Raw genomic sequence first — 13,913 nt, 5'->3', positions numbered from 1 at the left:
CTTTAGAAAGGAGATGAAGTGGGATTTCTTTCGTCAGAGGGTGGTGAATCTGTGGAATTCATTGTTATAGACGGCCAAGTCATTGGGTATTTTTAAGACATAAATTGACAGATTCTTGATCAGTAAGGGTGTCTATTCATGCGGAGAATGCAGGAGAATGGGGTTGAGAGGGAAAGATAAATCAGCTATGATTGAAATGCAGAGTAGACTTGATGGGCCAAATGGCCTAATTCTGCTCTGATGAGTTATGAACTTATGAACCACATATTCTGTTTGGGTAGTAAACTCCATGATATAAATATTAATTTTGAAATTTCAGGTAACCCAGTCCGTGTTCCTTTTCTTCTCCAACCACTCCATTTAGGTTCTCTCCCACTGTTTCCATCCCTCTCTGCCTCCGTCTCTCCCATCCCTCTCTCCACCCTCTCTCCACCCTCTCTCCCTCCTCTGTTACCTTGACTCATCTCATCACCCTCCCTCACCGGTTTCCATTCACCCGTCACTACATACCTATCTATCTGCCTATCACCCACCCCTCAACTGGTTTTACTGATCGCTTACCAGCCATTGTCTTATCCATCCTAACACTTTTTTACTGGCTACCTTCCCTTTACATTCAGTCCAGATGTAGGGTCTCGTCCTGGAATGTTAATCATCCTTTGTCGCCACAAATGCTGCTTGACCAGCTGAGTTTTTCTACCAGTTTGACTTTTTCCTTGCATCTTTTTATCTGGTTATCTCCAGCTATGAGATAAATCTGATGTTGGGTATGGGAATGACCTGCCCAGACCAATGTAGCTCACTGAAAGCAACTTGGGCCTCAGTGTTGAAGAATGTTGGCCTGGAATAGGACACCCGTTACTTATGGTTCCAGTGAAGTTGGAGGTTTTTGCAGAGGCAACATGGGGGTGTTTTGCATTGCTTTGAGATGCCTTGAGACTAAGTTTCAGAAGCATACAGAAGGGCAGGGATCCCTGCTGCTTTGAGTTTGTGCCAGTTCCTAATGTCATGATCTTCATGTACTGCTTTGACTAGGCTGTGCTGGTGCTTTGAAGGCGGTAGGAAATTTTCATCATAAATATCAGTCTTCGTCCAGAGGTGTTTTAGAGATATGGAAAGTGGTCCAAGTTTTCCAGGGTATCATTGTGAGCTTGCCAGTGGGCGATATGGTGTTGGAAAGGCAGGTTGCAAGCCTACCTTGATCTTGTGAGTGTCGGGCCCATCCAGTAGTACGTGTTATTGAGCATGGATAGATAGGTAGATGCGAATGTCTCTATACTGCAGCTTGACTGAGGTTTAGCTCACCTTGTATTTTTTTGAGTGCAGTCAATTAAACAGTTTAGTTTAGTTAGAGATACAGCGCGGAAACAGGCCCTTCGGCCCACCGAGTCCGCACATACCTGCGATCCCAGCACAATGACACAATCTTACACACTAGGGACAATTTACACTAATACAGTGGAATTTACACAGTGGAAATCTCTGCCACAGAAGGCAGTGGAGACCAATTCACTGGATGTATTCAAGGGATATGGGGAGAAAGCAGGAACGGGGTACTGATTTTGGATGATCGGTCATGATCATATTGAATGATGGTGCTGGCTCGAAGGGCCGAATGACCTACTCCTGCACCTTTTTTCTATGTTTCTATAGCAAGTATGCAAACCCAAGCCAATTAACCTACAATCATGTACATCTTTGGAGTGTTGGAGGAAACCGAAGATCTCAGAGAAAACCCACACGATCACGGGAAGAAGGAACAAATTCCGTACAGACAGCACCCCTACTTGGGATCGAACCCAGTGTCTCTGGCACTGTAAGCGCTGTAAGGCAGCAACTCTACTGTTGCGCCACCGTGCCACCCACTAGTTTCTCACTTGTTTTGAAGATTAACTCAGTTTCTATGGGAAGTTCGTTAGAGATACAGCAAGAAAGAGTGAAAAAACATTTGGGGCAATGACGCAGCCTTGTTTGATACCAGTCCAAATAGATTAAGGAGTGAAGTAGGAACACAAAATGCAAGAGTCACTCAAGCACTTATTTTGGATTTCCAGCATCTATAAATTTTTAGCTTTTAAATTAATGAGCATGTCCTTTTGTTTTCGTTTTAATTATAGTCTCCATGTAGCTTTAGAGGATGAGACTGGATTTTTAAAAGAAAATCTGTATGCAATCCACTGCGTGGGTGCCTTGACAATCCTGCAGTATTTACAGCAGAGATCAAGCCTTTTCAACATTAGTACCATTAGACAGCAGAAGCACCTAACTATATGTTCCAGAACAATAATGACTCAGTCAAATGCCACAGGCAAAAGTTTAAACTGAAATATCTGGTGACTGAACAAGGAACGTGTGTGTTTGTGTGCATGAATCATTCGAAGTGGGCTGTTAAGAGTATTAGTAAAACTGATAGCTTCCTGGGATTCACGGAGATGCAAAATCAGGGAAGTTACTTTGAACCCGCTTTGGTCACCAGCATTGTTTGAAGGTCCTATTTTATGAAACAGTTCTTAAGTTGAGGGAAAGATACAAAATGCTGGTGTAACAGCAGGTCAGGCAGCATCTCTGGAGAACACGGATAGGTGACATTTCAGTTTGGGACCCATTTTCATGAATATGATTTGTAACTCACCAGTAGAATCAATTACGGCATTGAAAATTAGATAGACACTTGAGCAAAAAAAAGTAGAGTCTAGGTGGAATGAGCAAGGATATGGATTGATATGATGCTGTACACACTTACCCTGGCACTTTTGTACAATGGATAGAATTGTTAGCTCACAATCCTGTGTTTGTGTGGAGATTGCACGTTCTCTCTCTTGCGATCCCCCTCAATTCTCTGGTTTCCTCCTACATTCCATAGACATGCTAGATGGGAAGTTAACTGGCAAATATGAACTGCTCCGAGTCCATAGCTGATTGACAGGGGGATAGACAGGAGGGAAGAGGTTATACAGCATGGAAACGGGTCTTTCAGCCCATTGAATCTATGCTAACCATGGGGCACACAGTTATAGATAATACACCAAACCTAAATTCACCCCAAAAACTTAACTGACATGAAAACGATCGGTAAAATCCAAATCTGCCTTTATAAAATGATAACAATTGGAAAATAGATCAGTATAGTTATAAATGTCGATTATAGGACAGCAAAAGTCACAGCCGGTAGTGCTGTTGCCTCACAGATCCAATAGCACAAGTTCGACTCTGATCTCCAGTGCTGTTCCTGCGGAGTTTGCATGATCTTCTTGTGACCCTGTGCGTATCAAGTTTACTTGCACACCTCAAAGACGTGCAGGTCAGTCAAATTATCCCTTGCAGTGGATGGGAATGTGGGGAGAATAAAATGGGATTTGTGTAGATGGATGCATGATGGCGAGCAAGGACACAATGGACTGAAAAGCCGGTTTCCCCTGCTGTGACACACTTCAAGCAGTACAGTGATGCAGATAGTAGAGCCGCAACCCCGCAGATCCAGAGACCCTGGTTCAATTCTGATCTTGGGCCCTGTCTGTGGCAAGCCTGCACATTCTCCTTGTGACCGTATGGGTCATAAGTAGTAGGAGCAGAATTAGGCCATTCAGCCCATCAAGTGTACTCCACCATTCAATCACGGCTGATCTCTTTCTCCCATTCTCCTGCCTTCATTCTTTCTTTCTTTCTATCAATTTATTTTGTACATGTTAAAAGACATCAATTAAAAAACAAAATAAACAAAAAAACAAGAAATACAAAGAATTTCATCCATTACTTAACGTCTTTACATGTGCGAAAAGGAGTAGGAAGAAGTGTGAACTTATTTAATCCTACCCCCATTCTTCCCATAACGCATGACACCCGTTCTTCTCCACATGCTAAACAGGTGCAGGTTTGTAGTTTATAGACCACTGTGTGAACCCTGGAACTATTGTGCTCTCCTGCTGAGATATATATTCTGCACTCTGTATCTTTCCTTATTGTACTTTGAGTTTGTCTAAATTATTTGTATGTGCAGTATTATCTGTGGACATAGGAATTGCAGATGCTGGTTCACAAAAAAAGGTACAAAGTGCTGGAATAGCTCAGCGAGTCAGGCAGCATCTCTGGAGAGCATGGACAGGTGGCGTTAGAGCTGGCGGGCGGCCGTTCGGCCACGCTGCTACCCCACCGCTCTGACGTCACCGCACTCCTCACCCAAGCGGGCAGCGGCCTGTCGAGCATGCGTCACACCACCAGCCCTCCCCCCCCCTTCAACACCTCTAACCAAACGGGGTAATTTCCAAAGGACAACATTTTATTAAGAGATCGATTTGAATTTACTGACCGGTTAGACGTCTGATTTTTATTTTGGGTGCGGGGGTGATTGATTACCCGTGACGTACGGTTTCCCGCCGCCGCCGCGGAGGCTATCGGGAAGCGGTGGGCAGGGAACGGTCTTTGCGGCAGCGACACCGGAGGGAGCGGTTGTAGGGGGGGGTTGCGCTCCGTTCGGCACGTGCTGCCCGGCCTCCCCGCGGACCCCGCTCAGCCCCACTAATCCTGCTGCCCGGTCTCCCCTCCCCGCGGACCCCGCTCCCCAACCTCAGCCTCCCCACAAATCCCGCTCCCCAGCCGGTCTCCCCGCGGACCCAGCTCCGCTGCCTGGCCTCCCAACACTCCCGAGTAATGGGGGACCGGGCCCGATCCATCTATCCGGGTGGTCCGGACCCATCTCCGCCGCCAGGCCCAGGCTCTCGGATGGTCGGGGCCGCTCTCCACTGCTCTCCACTGCCTCGTGGTCGGACCGAGCTCCAGATCCCAATGTCCGCCATCAAGCGGTGGCCCATGTGGAGCGAGTCCCGGGTCCGAGAGAGAGTCGCGGGATGGCCCGGCTCCAGGCCCGATGCAATGGCCGGGGCCTATCTCCGGCGGCCGAGTCCCGGGCCCCGAAACGCGCTGCCCGGGGCGGGGGCTCCGGCCCACGGGTTGCCCCAGGGACGCTCAGGATCGTTGCCACGGCTGCACCACGAAGGTAAATCGGACGTGAAGTCGCCCGCGGGTGGCAGAGGGACCCCGGGGTGGGGAGTCCGCGGGCTGGGAGCTGCCGCCAACACGTGGAGGGGGACGGGAGGGCGGTCTCCTGCGGTAAACTGGAGGCAGCAATTTGTGGCCATTGAAGTTGCCGCTGATTACATTAAGCAGCTCTTTCCCTAAATAAACCACCCCCCCTTTAGTTGGATATATGGGTGCGTTTAGTGGCCATTTAAGCCGCGGAGTCCCTCAAAGGACAATTTCCCCCCATTTAGTTAGGATATTATATTGCAGATCAGGTATTATTAGCTGATGTCCGGGCAAGTTATATCCATGCATCCAATCAGCAGCCTGCAGGAACCGGTGTACTTTAGCTATAGTAATGCAGTAGTGCAATGCTGGTTTACACCGAAGCTGGACAATTTTTTTAAAAAGTAACTCAGTGAGTGGGTCAAGCAGCTTTTCTCCGGGGGGAAAAAAAGGAATAAGTGAAAATTTGAGTGATGAACCTTTCAGTTTTTAATCTATCATGGTTTAAATGATGAAACCCAATAGGAAGAGCCATCGGATGCGATAACTGATGATCCTATTTTCTGATTTTACCAAATACTGAAAATTAATTGTTGAGAATATCGAGTTTCAATTATTAAATGTGGCTTTATCCTCTTTCAACAGTCGATAACCAGCAGGCTGTCTGATGGAATTCGAATTGGTAAGTTCAATCTAATGTTACCACTAATGTTGAGATTAGTTTACTTTTAAGCACCACACCTTCATGTACATTGGCTATAGTTTTGTGTCCATATGCTACTTATCGAGAAAAAAATGTATATCTGTTCTGTCGCCTTGTTTTGGGTTGAATGAAATATATATTTTAAATGAGAATTTTTTTTTAAACTAAATATATAAAATTTCCCTATTCGTCCCACCAAGTACCTCCAACAGATTTTGTTGCTCTAGATACCAACACCTGCAAAAAAATACTGTAGATCCAACAAACACAGCAGATGGTGCAGAGCTGGAATGAAGAGTCCATGATTTGAAATGTTAACTGGTCTTTTCAGGAACTGCCTGCCCTGAGTAACCCCGGGCACCGTCCCCTGCAACCGTACGAGATCCCTTTACCTCCCCCCTCAACTCCATCCAAGGACCCAAACAGTCTTTCCAGGTGAGACAAAGGTTCACCTGCACCTCCTCCAACCTCATCTATTGCATCCGCTGCTCTAGATGTCAACTTATTTACATCGGCGAAACCAAGCGCAGGCTCGGCGATCGCTTCGCTGAACACCTGCGCTCGGTCTGCATTAACAAAACTGATCTCCCGGTGACCGAGCACTTTAACTCCCCATTCCCAATCTGACCTTTCTGTCATGGGCCTCCTCCAGTGCCATAGTGAGGTCCACCGGAAATTGGAGGAACAGCACCTCATATTTCGCCTGGGCAGTTTGCAGCCCGGTGGTATGAACGTCGACTTCTCCAACATTAGATAACTCCTCGGTCCCTCCCTTCCCCTCCTCCTTCCCAGATATCCCTCTATCTTCCTGTCTCCACCTATATCCTTCCTTCCTTTGTCCCGACCCCCTGACATCAGTCTGAAGAAGGGTCTCGACCCGAAACGTCACCCATTCCTTCTCTCCCGAGATGCTGTCTGACCTGCTGAGTTACTCCAGCATTTTGTGAATAAATCGATTTGTACCAGCATCTGCAGTTATTTTCTTATACTGAGTATTTTAATATTGTCAGTTTCCACCTCTGAACTTTGTGTGTTTTACACTTGCCTATTGCAAGGTTGGTTGGAGAAGTGAATGACTAGAGATGATGAAACCAAAATCAACAGCTGGAATTACCGTCAGATTGTAAAGTGTTGACAATGGTTTTCTGATCATGTCGTATCCTTTTAATGTATTGTGAGATGTTGATGGTCCTTGGTCTAAATTCATTTCTCCACAACATATTCAATTCACTTTGTCCTTTGGCAAAAAGAGCCCAATGCAATAATGGAAGATGACAATCTACTGTGAAACCATCCTTGATCCAGTTCTTTAAGGTACTCATCTGTTCTCTTAAGACTGATTTGGATGGTCATTGGAAGTTGGATACTGGCATCTCAATGAATTCAATATCCTGGTAACTGATTCTGCTCTGTTACTTGTAGTCATTCTGTAACTTGTGACGCATTTCCTATGATGATTTCCTTAAATGTGGCTTTATCCTCTTTCAACAGTCGATAACCAGCAGGCTGTCTGATGGAATTCGAATTGGTAAGTTCAATCTAATGTTACCACTAATGTTGAGATTAGTTTACTTTTAAGCACCACACCTTCATGTACATTGGCTATAGTTTTGTGTCCATATGCTACTTATCGAGAAAAAAATGTATATCTGTTCTGTCGCTTTGTTTTGGGTTGAATGAAATATATATTTTAAATGAGAATTTAAAAAAACTTAAAATATAAAATTTCCCTATTCGTCCCACCAAGTACCTCCAACAGATTTTGTTGCTCTAGATACCAACACCTGCAAAAAATACTGTAGATCCAACAAACACAGCAGATGGTGCAGAGCTGGAATGAAGAGTCCATGATTTGAAATGTTAACTGGTCTTTTCAGGAACTGCCTGCCCTGAGTAACCCCGGGGCACCTTCCCCTGCAACCGCACGAGATCCCTTTACCTCCCCCCTCAACTCCATCCAAGGACCCAAACAGTCTTTCCAGGTGAGACAAAGGTTCACCTGCACCTCCTCCAACCTCATCTATTGCATCCGCTGCTCTAGATGTCAACTTATTTACATCGGCGAAACCAAGAGCAGGCTCGGCGATCGCTTCGCTGAACACCTGCGCTCGGTCCGCATTAACAAAACTGATCTCCCGGTGGCCGAGCACTTTAACTCCCCCTCCCATTCCCAATCTGACCTTTCTGTCATGGGCCTCCTCCAGTGCCATAGTGAGGTCCACCGGAAATTGGAGGAACAGCACCTCATATTTCGCCTGGGCAGTTTGCAGCCCGGTGGTATGAACGTCGACTTCTCCAACTTTAGATAACTCCTCTGTCCCTCCCTTCCCCTCCTCCTTCCCAGATATCCCTCTATCTTCCTGTCTCCACCTATATCCTTCCTTCCTTTGTCCCGACCCCCTGACATCAGTCTGAAGAAGGGTCTCGACCCGAAACGTCACCCATTCCTTCTCTCCCGAGATGCTGTCTGACCTGCTGAGTTACTCCAGCATTTTGTGAATAAATCGATTTGTACCAGCATCTGCAGTTATTTTCTTATACTGAGTATTTTAATATTGTCAGTTTCCACCTCTGAACTTTGTGTGTTTTACACTTGCCTATTGCAAGGTTGGTTGGAGAAGTGAATGACTAGAGATGATGAAACCAAAATCAACAGCTGGAATTACCGTCAGATTGTAAAGTGTTGACAATGGTTTTCTGATCATGTCGTATCCTTTTAATGTATTGTGAGATGTTGATGGTCCTTGGTCTAAATTCATTTCTCCACAACATATTCAATTCACTTTGTCCTTTGGCAAAAAGAGCCCAATGCAATAATGGAAGATGACAATCTACTGTGAAACCATCCTTGATCCAGTTCTTTAAGGTACTCATCTGTTCTCTTAAGACTGATTTGGATGGTCATTGGAAGTTGGATACTGGCATCTCAATGAATTCAATATCCTGGTAACTGATTCTGCTCTGTTACTTGTAGTCATTCTGTAACTTGTGACGCATTTCCTATGATGATTTCCTTAAATGTGGCTTTATCCTCTTTCAACAGTCGATAACCAGCAGGCTGTCTGATGGAATTCGAATTGGTAAGTTCAATCTAATGTTACCACTAATGTTGAGATTAGTTTACTTTTAAACACCACACCTTCATGTACATTGGCTATAGTTTTGTGTCCATATGCTACTCATCGAGAAAAAAATGTATATCTGTTCTGTCGCTTTAGACAATAGACAATAGGTGCAGGAGTAGGCCATTCAGCCCTTCGAGCCAGCACCGCCATTCAATGCGATCATGGCTGATCACTCTCAATCAGTACCCCGTTCCTGCCTTCTCCCCATACCCCCTCACTCCGCTATCCTTAAGAGCTCTATCCAGCTCTCTCTTGAAAGCATCCAACGAACTGGCCTCCACTGCCTTCTGAGGCAGAGAATTCCACACCTTCACCACCCTCTGACTGAAAAAGTTCTTCCTCATCTCCGTTCTAAATGGCCTACCCCTTATTCTCAAACTGTGGCCCCTTGTTCTGGACTCCCCCAACATTGGGAACATGTTATCTGCCTCTAATGTGTCCAATCCCCTAATTATCTTATATGTTTCAATAAGATCCCCCCTCATCCTTCTAAATTCCAGTGTATACAAGCCCAATCGCTCCAGCCTTTCAACATACGACAGTCCCGCCATTCCGGGAATTAACCTAGTGAACCTACGCTGCACGCCCTCCATAGCAAGAATATCCTTCCTCAAATTTGGAGACCAAAACTGCACACAGTACTCCAGGTGCGGTCTCACCAGGGCCCGGTACAACTGTAGAAGGACCTCTTTGCTCCTATACTCAACTCCTCTTGTTACGAAGGCCAACATTCCATTGGCTTTCTTCACTGCCTGCTGAACCTGCACGCTTCCTTTCATTGACTGATGCACTAGGACACCCAGATCTCGTTGAACTCCCCCTCCTCCTAACTTGACACCATTCAGATAATAATCTGCCTTTCTATTCTTACTTCCAAAGTGAATAACCTCACACTTACCTACATTAAACTGCATCTGCCATGTATCCGCCCACTCACACAACCTGTCCAAGTCACCCTGCAGCCTTATTGCATCTTCCTCACAATTCACACTACCCCCCAACTTAGTATCATCTGCAAATTTGCTAATGGTACTTTTAATCCCTTCGTCTAAGTCATTAATGTATATCGTAAATAGCTGGGGTCCCAGCACCGAACCTTGCGGTACCCCACTGGTCACTGCCTGCCATTCCGAAAGGGACCCATTTATCCCCACTCTTTGCTTTCTGTCTGTCAACCAATTTTCTATCCATGTCAGTACCCTACCCCCAATACCATGTGCCCTAATTTTGCCCACTAATCTCCTATGTGGGACCTTGTCGAAGGCTTTCTGAAAGTCGAGGTACACCACATCCACTGACTCTCCCTTGTCAATTTTCCTAGTTACATCCTCAAAAAATTCCAGTAGATTTGTCAAGCATGATTTCCCCTTCGTAAATCCATGCTGACTCGGAATGATCCCGTTACTGCTATCCAAATGCTCAGCAATTTCGTCTTTTATAATTGACTCCAGCATCTTCCCCACCACCGATGTCAGACTAACTGGTCTATAATTACCCGTTTTCTCTCTCCCTCCTTTCTTAAAAAGTGGGATAACATTTGCTATCCTCCAATCCACAGGAACTGATCCTGAATCTATAGAACATTGAAAAATGATCTCCAATGCTTCCACTATTTCTAGAGCCACCTCCTTAAGTACTCTGGGATGCAGACCATCAGGCCCTGGGGATTTATCAGCCTTCAGTCCCATCAGTCTACCCAAAACCATTTCCTGCCTAATGTGGATTTCCTTCAGTTCCTCCATCACCCTAGGTTCTCCGGCCCCTAGAACATTTGGGAGATTGTGTGTATCTTCCTCAGTGAAGACAGATCCAAAGTAACGGTTTAACTCGTCTGCCATTTCTTTGTTCCCCATAATAAATTCCCCTGCTTCTGTCTTCAAGGGACCCACATTTGCCTTGACTATTTTTTTCCTCTTCACGTACCTTTGTTTTGGGTTGAATGAAATATATATTTAAAATGAGAATTTAAAAATATATATATATATAAAATTTCCCTATTCGTCCCACCAAGTACCTCCAACAGATTTTGTTGCTCTAGATACCAACACCTGCAAAAAATACTGTAGATCCAACAAACACAGCAGATGGTGCAGAGCTGGAATGAAGAGTCCATGATTTGAAATGTTAACTGGTCTTTTCAGGAACTGCCTGCCCTGAGTATTTTAATATTGTCTGTGTCCACCTCTGAACTTTGTGTGTTTTACACTTGCCTATTGCAATGTTGGTTGGAGAAGTGAATGACTAGAGATGATGAAACCAAAATCAACAGCTGGAATTACCGTCAGATTGTAAAGTGTTGACTAATGGTTTTCTGATCATGTCGTATCCTTTTAATGTATTGTGAGATGTTGATGGTCCTTGGTCTAAATTCATTTCTCCACAACAGATTCAATTCATTTTGTCCTTTGGCAAAAAGAGTCCAATGCAATAATGGAAGATGACGATCTACTGTGAAACCATCCTTGATCCAGTTCTTTAAGGTACTCATCTGTTCTCTTAAGACTGATTTGGATGGTCATTGGAAGTTGGATACTGATACCTCAATGAATTCAATATCCTGGTAACTGATTCTGCTCTGTTACTTTTAGTCATTCTGTAACTTGTGACGCATTTCCTATGATGGTTTGTTCATAGACCAATAAAGAAATGTCAAGACGTGAAATTATGAAACTTTCTTACTCTGGAATAGGAATCTTTTGTTTCTGGTGAAATGTCAGTGTCATTGGGTATAGCCTGACCTGGATTATAACCAATCATGAAACATTTACATTGTTGCTTCACTGAAATGTTCAGCACATGTACTTGAATCCAGCTACCAATGATCCCCATTGATATTTTAGCATAATGTTTAATGGATTTGTTTTTTAAGCATGATGAAACCAAACTCAAATTGCTGGAATTACCGTCAGAATAATTAGTGTTGAGTCATGGTTTTCTGATTAATACTGGATTCCATTTTTTTAAACCCAGTTGTTAACAATTAACAGTTAAATACATATCTCTGTTTGTCCTAGGTTCTGATGATGAATGTCCCAAATGCTTATGTACGGGCAATGTTGTTGGACAAGTGCGCTTCACAAGTAGGTAACATAATTATATATTTTTTTGACTAACAGGGAAATACCATTAGCTTCTATTAATCACATTGTGGGACTCATCACTGTATGATGATGATGCTCTGAATAGGAAATGCCATCAGATGCAATAACACGATATTTTACATTCTGACTATCCAGGTGGGCATATGAACTTTTCTGTATGTATTTGGTTGCTATGTCTTCTAAATAGTTGTGTTTTCTTTCCAGCAGTTGTGACTGGGGAATGGACTCAAAATTGTCACTTGTATTGATTAAAAGCAAATTGCTTTTGATTTTTGCTTAATGGTTATTAGTGAACTAAATGCACATTCCTATAAGAGGATCAAATGTTAGTATTTTTTGATCGACATGGGTAATTTGATTGCCAGAGCAATGTATTGTTGAATATGGTTTAGTTGTGATGTTGCTGATTTCTAATTTTTATTTTGTTCTCTTGCAGTACAGAAGCTGTTGAACATCGGCAGTACATGCTATTTGTTGTGAAAACACATTTGATTTGGAGGATATTACAAACAAACTTTTTTGTAGCAATGCCGAGAAGTAAGCAATTGAAGATTGTGGTTAGCTGCCAATGGTACCAGTGAAGATTTGTAACCTTTTGTAAAAATAATATATGCCTTTAACAATTGTCTTGTATATGTGAATTTGATTATGTTGGATATAACTTGCATTAACCTTATTAAACTTATGTTATCCAAAGTTTGGGTTGATTCTGTGAATTACATTACAATCCCCACACCTGTGGACCGGATCTTTGGTATCATACACAGTGGGGACAATTTACAGTCTTTTTTTTAACCCAGGCCTCTATGTCTTTGGAGTGTGTGGGGAAGCCCCAAGTTCCTGGGGTGAACTTACAAACTACAGACAGCACCCAGAGTCAGGATCAAACCTGGGTCTCTGGTGCTGTAAGGGAGCAATTCTGCTGTGCCACCATGCTGCCCCTGGTCATTATGGATTAATTCAAGTTACCTTTTTGTAATGAGTGGGTCCCTTTTTAGATACTATTACATAGGGCATAGATGAGACTATGGAGTAATATACTGCAGTGATATACTTTACATGAGGTGTGTAATATATTGAAACCAATATAGAGGTTTGCCAAGGAAGGTTGCGTTAGATTTGTTTTCTGGGATTGAGGTGGCTGGGTAAAAACAACCCATACTTCTATCAGCTGTAGACACAATACTGAAGTAACTCAGCGTGTCAGGCAACATCCTGGGAGAGAAGGAAGGGTGACGTTTTGGGTCGAGGCCCTTCTCCTGAGATGCTGCCTGACCTGCTGAGTTACTCCAGCCTTTTATGTCCACCTTTGATTTAAACCAGCATCTGCGGATTTTCCTTCTATCAGCTGTGATCTTAATGGCAAAACAAGCTCTAAATTGTAAATGATTGTTTTTAAACTCATGTGGATCCAAAACTGACTATTCTATTGCGCTGCCCAAGAAAGTACATCGTTTGGATTGCACCCCTTGGTCCATGTACCAAGTAAATAAAGTGCTTCACTTACACCAATGCTGCTGTATGTTTGGAAATTGGCTGAATGCTGTTGCATTGCCAGCCAGTCCCAAAAAAACAATCCAGTGAGAAATTGCAAACTCAAGATAAAGCCAAATTGCTGAAGTAACTGGGTGGGTCAGGCAGCATCTCTGGAGAACATGGATGGTAGTGTAGAAAGTGAATGGTTCACTGAGTAAAAGTGGCAAGAGTTTATTTATGCAACAATGCAAATATATCCTGTAAATACAGTGTAGAATGTATGTCCTTGGGTACTTGAAGGTAACTGCAGAGAACCCAAATGAAATACACAACAACTAATGCAAAATACATTAAAAGAAGTTCTTTAAAACAAAGTTCAATGAGATGACGTGGATCCAGTGAAATATTTCCACTAATTTAACAGCCAATTGTCTTAAGTGGAGCGTGGGATCTGTTCCAGTGTATGAAACAAAAAGTTAGCAGGCA

At 43.7% G+C, this 13,913-nt stretch overlaps 1 long non-coding RNA gene and 6 other non-coding genes across 8 annotated transcripts; all 7 read left to right on the top strand.

The window, feature by feature from the left end:
• Window positions 1-4,431: 4,431 nt before the first annotated feature.
• LOC144599244 (uncharacterized) lies at window positions 4,432-12,619 on the top strand. Of its 2 annotated transcripts, XR_013547980.1 has the most exons (7): window positions 4,432-4,993; window positions 5,668-5,704; window positions 7,217-7,253; window positions 8,769-8,805; window positions 11,237-11,330; window positions 11,865-11,930; window positions 12,388-12,619. It is a non-coding gene; the product is annotated as an uncharacterized LOC144599244 (long non-coding RNA). The 2 variants fall into 2 exon arrangements; XR_013547981.1 differs by lacking the exon at window positions 5,668-5,704.
• On the top strand, window positions 5,527-5,591 carry LOC144599728 (small nucleolar RNA SNORD49). Its single transcript, XR_013548028.1, has one exon. It is a non-coding gene; the product is annotated as a small nucleolar RNA SNORD49 (small nucleolar RNA).
• LOC144599737 (small nucleolar RNA SNORD65) lies at window positions 6,806-6,876 on the top strand. Its single transcript, XR_013548036.1, has one exon. It is a non-coding gene; the product is annotated as a small nucleolar RNA SNORD65 (small nucleolar RNA).
• LOC144599736 (small nucleolar RNA SNORD65) lies at window positions 8,358-8,428 on the top strand. The gene has a single exon (XR_013548035.1). It is a non-coding gene; the product is annotated as a small nucleolar RNA SNORD65 (small nucleolar RNA).
• On the top strand, window positions 11,096-11,167 carry LOC144599734 (small nucleolar RNA SNORD65). The gene has a single exon (XR_013548033.1). It is a non-coding gene; the product is annotated as a small nucleolar RNA SNORD65 (small nucleolar RNA).
• Window positions 11,719-11,791, top strand: LOC144599732 (small nucleolar RNA SNORD65). The gene has a single exon (XR_013548032.1). It is a non-coding gene; the product is annotated as a small nucleolar RNA SNORD65 (small nucleolar RNA).
• On the top strand, window positions 12,014-12,080 carry LOC144599729 (small nucleolar RNA SNORD49). Its single transcript, XR_013548029.1, has one exon. It is a non-coding gene; the product is annotated as a small nucleolar RNA SNORD49 (small nucleolar RNA).
• Window positions 12,620-13,913: the final 1,294 nt, after the last annotated feature.

Source organism: Rhinoraja longicauda, chromosome 13, assembly GCF_053455715.1.
Source record: "Rhinoraja longicauda isolate Sanriku21f chromosome 13, sRhiLon1.1, whole genome shotgun sequence".
In the NCBI taxonomy this organism is placed as follows: Eukaryota; Metazoa; Chordata; class Chondrichthyes; order Rajiformes; family Arhynchobatidae; genus Rhinoraja; species Rhinoraja longicauda.
Note: the sequence above shows the minus strand (reverse complement) of the source record. Positions and strands in the feature narration are given on the sequence as shown.